Genomic DNA, 5,060 nt, shown 5'->3' on the forward strand with positions numbered 1-5,060 from the left:
TGTTTTGGGTTATTTGCCATATCTCAGTAAATTTCAACACTCGGATTTTCAGAAGATTTCCAAGAAATACGGAGACATATTCTCGTAAGTTAAGCCTGTTCTTTGGGTTATTTTATTCATTTAACTTTGAGCTATCTAATCCTTTTTGATAGATGTGATATTAATCCAAAAGTCAATTATTATCTTATATTCAAACGAAATTAAGAAAGAAGCGATGCTTGCTCATTAATCTTGTTGTTAATTGTTCCGTAGTTAAAACTGCTTTCTTGTAGTGTCATCGTTATGAAACTAGATACCAAAAGTCTGTTTTCAACATTATACAACAAACAATTTACAACTTCGAACCTTATGTTTCTAATATAGATTAATTAATTTCAACTTTAATTATATATTAAACGTATAAATGCTTATATCAGTATATAATACATAATTTTGAAAAGCACTAGAAATATTTACTTTAATACCATTAATTAGATTTTGTCTCGTCAGTACCCAAAAATCTAGAAAACTAGGATACTTTCTAATACAGCATTCTCCTTCTGTATCTTATACACGTCCTGAATTAACTTATAAATTTCAGTTATAATTCCCTTCTCTTTCAAGCTCTTCCTAAATTCAGCACATCTAAGTTTCATATATTTCATATAATGTTTCATATAAGCCTAACGTTAAACAGTCCATTCACATACTTCCTGAATCTTTCCTAAATACTCACACTTTTTCTGGAATCCCTTAAAACTTTGATGAGTGAAGTTTGGAGTCATACTCAAATATTGCAATCATTCACTGCTCTCATAGTCCCCTTAAGACGGATTGAGTTCCCCCCCCCGCCACTAATAAGGAGGGGTTTTTCAACAAATTAATGCAGCCGGCTCGTCACTCTTCTGCTGCATCCCCTGAGGGCAATTATTTATGGTTGTAGTCAGTGTGTGTGTGTGTGTGTGTGTGTGTGTGTGTGTGTGTGTGTGTGTGTGTGTGTGTGTGTGTGTGTGTGTGTTCACGGGGCCCGTTTGCCTGTTCTGAGGGACGAAAAACCCTCTTTTCTGTGTGAAAAAACCTTCCATACTCGTATGAGACCGGCTAACTCACCTTTAGTGGAAAGAGACCAGAAAAAGGTTCCTCACGAAAAACATTCCCATGTTCTTCACGTTAGTGATGTGAGGAATATGGGAATCGAACCCAGGTCTTTCTGACTAAAGGGTACCAACTGAGCTACGGAGGCTCTTCGCAATCATTACAAACTTGTATAATGCTATGATAACTTCCTCTCTCCTACAAATTAGGCTTTTATTTAGACTTACAATCTGCTTTTCATTTCTTGTTTTAGCAATACGATTCATGAGCTTAATTTCACTCAACTAAAATATCCAAATCTTCGTATTTATGAACTTTCTTAAAGCCACTATTATTCAACTTATCTATCTATATTCTTATCGAATTAAATATTCTTGCATTTGTTCACATTAGATTTTAAACCCCATTTCCATTTCACCTTCTAATATTTTAAGATCAACTATAAAGAAATTAGGTTAGTCGAACAACTGATTCCTCTCATCAAGCTTTACGTCATCTGAAAAGAAAGTTCTTTTGAAGAACAAGGCGTTAATACTAAACTTTGGACTGTAACCTATTTCGCTTTTAGAAGACTAAAGAGTACTTCATTTTTCTTCAGTTAAGAATTTCCTTACTCATCTCACTAGGTGATATTCAGGAATAGCTGATTATAATGATTAAAATTACATTAAATAATAAATAAATTACATTAAATTACATAAAATTATAGCTGATTAAAATGACATTTGTTGTCATTTTAATCAGCTGCTTCATAAGTGAAATCTTATTAACACCACCTCTGTAAATTCAGTAGGTCACTAGCCATTTACCTTGGTCTATTTCCCTGGATCTCTCTCTCTCTCTCTCTCTCTCTCTCTCTCTCTCTCTCTCTCTTTGTAAACTATATAAAAAAAGGAGATATGGGGGAAAACCGGTTTGTGCTAAATATTTTTCTCATTACGAACCTAGCTGTGGCCTGCTTCACAAATGATCCTGTGAAGCATATTTTGGACACAATTAATTTTTCTATTACTTTTTCGCTAACACTAATACGGATAACTAGAATATAATGTAACATGCATTTATAAGTGGTTCCCGCCCACGAAAGCTTACTAGTAAACCTATAGTACATATGCACAGTAGGTGGGCTAGGGATTTTATATATATATATATATATATATATATATATATATATATATATATATATATATATATATATATATATATATATATATATATATATATATATATATATATATATATAGTTTTATGAAAAAACTGAATGACTAGAACCGAGATTTAAGTGAAAAGGTTTTAATATAAAAACACTACTAGTTTCGGCCTGTAACAGCCTTCTTCAGGTGACATTATAAAAGAAAAATCACTAAACATTGAGGGCTAAAAGATTATGAACAACACAGATAGTCTTTATACATAATTAGCATGAAAATGTTGCAGTTGTATTTGAAGCTGTTCTTTCGTTTGTTGCATTGTTGGGAGAGTGCGTGCTTGCTGCATCACGTGAACGCCAGTACATGATTACAGCTGAATGACTATCTGGGAGGTTGTAGCTCAAGTTGTTATCAAAGTTACAAATATATATATATATATATATATATATATATAAAATTTATTTTCCATTGCCAACACAGTTAAATGTGACCTTTAACCCCTGCGTATGTTTTCGTAGTTGCGCTAGCCTTGTCAGAAACTAGGAAAATAGTTCGCCAGTGGAATTAAAGTTGACAATGTTTACCGTGATAACAATTCTGTCCACAGTTAACAAGCGTCATGAACAATGCGATAATTTTAACAATTAAGGTACATTTCTGCATCGATACATATGAGAACAGTTTCATGGATTTTATTTTAATCATATATATGAAAAACGAATAATATCCAAGAATGATGAAAAACAAAAACGGCGTGTGATTTAATTTCCAGATAGCTTAATTGTAGTTGATCATTTTTAACATGTTGCTGATAACACGTTGCATTACATTTCTGAATTTCATAAATGGTGCCACAGTAGCTTCCAAAAATGAAATCTGCAAATTAAGGTAATAAAATTCTTAATTTATTCTTTGAATAGCTTATCTATTTATGTGTGAACAGCACAGTTTATCGACAGTGTGGACTATTGACACGATTCCTGAGAAATGCCCTTCTAATGAACGTTTCTTGTCAGATTGAATAGACAGCTAATTTAATGGAATCCTAAGAGGCAATTGAAATTTCCTGGATCTTCTGGAAGAGGGAGTACGCAGTAAAGTGTTCCTGTATTCAAAATGCGAGGGGAACCTTTCTATATCGTCAAAATAACCTTACTTTTTTTTTAAAATCCTCTGTAATTTACCAATGACGAATAATTAGTCTAGATATTGGAAAGGAAAGGACCGTGATACATCCTCCATGGTTTGATACCTTCTCGACTTCATACACGTGCCAAATAGGGGGGGGGGGGGGGAGGAGCAAAGAATGAAATCCTGAGTTTGACATTCATTTCTAGATTTTTGTGACTTCAATAATTACAAACATCGATAAGGAATACTATATTTTGAAATATTAATTGATAAAGATTAGTTAACGATATAGAGAACCATCGATGCTGTCTTACTTCGGTCGTGATATTTATGTCATATACGTTTGGGAAGTCTCATTGTGCTTTTGGCTCACGTCTACTGTAAAGTACTGTATGTTGTTTTACACTAATTTGCTGTTTTTTTATTGGTATTCAGTATGGTAATTATTCATATTTTTATTAGGATTTGAAAGAATTCTACGAATTAACACTTTTTTTCCTTTTTTTCCTTTTCTTTCAAATAAATTAATTTTATTTCACTTAATTCAATTTTGCGAAGTTCAAAATAAGAGAAAAAATGTTATGCAACAATTTTAGGTGATAAAACGCAATCTCATTTAAGCTGGTTCTCTTGTTTGATCTGTTACATGCTTGATCTAACGATTTCGAACATAGACGGCAAGATATCTTTAAGATATCTTACCGTCTTAACCCTCCATAGGTCCCGCGCGGAATGGGAGTCGGCAGGTTTGCTTTTTTGCGTATATTTTTAAAGCGGCTGGTTAAATCCTGTGAGTTTATGTAGCTTCGTATATAGGCAGAACATATGTTAGTGTAGAATATTACGTTGATGCGATGACAACTGTTTCCACTGAGACATTGCGCACTCACAGATCCCACTCGACCCTTAGTGTCATAAGAATAAGCAGTCATCAAAATTTTTAAAATTGGTAAGTACTTGTAAATTATTTATATTTCTTATACAGGCTTATATATTTACACAGAAAATATATATTTTATATACATATATATTTATTTTATATATGTTTATATATAATTGCAATATGGTAAATTATATTCTCTTGAGGTAAAATAAAATGGGTGACTATGAGAAGAAGCAAGAACTGGTGAATGAATGCTTCGCTAATGACGAGGATGAAGATGTTTCAGACAATGATGTTAGTTCAGAGGAGGAACAATGTGGAAGGAATGAGTGCATCGAAACCGAGCAAGAAGCCAAAGAGGTGTCATTGGAAGTAGCTGAAGATAAGCCGGAGAGTTTGGAGGATAGATTCTATCAGGGAAAAAACGGAACTTTATGGAGAGGAGTACGACGAACTAACAAACGTATTAGGACTGAGAGATACAATATAATCAAAGAATCATCTGACCCTAAAAACAACACTCAAAATTTGCAGTCACTCACCTCTTAATATTTGGAATTATTTTATAGGCGATTCTATTTTATCGATTATTCTATTTTATTTTATTCTATTTTATCGATTTTTGGAAAACACGAACAAGTATATTGAAAGTTTAGCTAGTAATTACACTTGAGAACGAGACGCCAAGTTTACAACTCTGAATGAAATACGGGCTTTAGTTGGACTTCTATATATTTGCTGGTACATATAAAGCAAACCGTTTGAATTTAGAAGATCTTTTTGGAAGTAATGGTAAAGGCATTGAAATATTTCGACTAACA

Source organism: Typopeltis vanoorti, chromosome 11, assembly GCF_054136105.1.
Source record: "Typopeltis vanoorti isolate ZY-2024b chromosome 11, IOZ_Tvanoo_1.0, whole genome shotgun sequence".
Classification (NCBI taxonomy): Eukaryota; Metazoa; Arthropoda; class Arachnida; order Uropygi; family Thelyphonidae; genus Typopeltis; species Typopeltis vanoorti.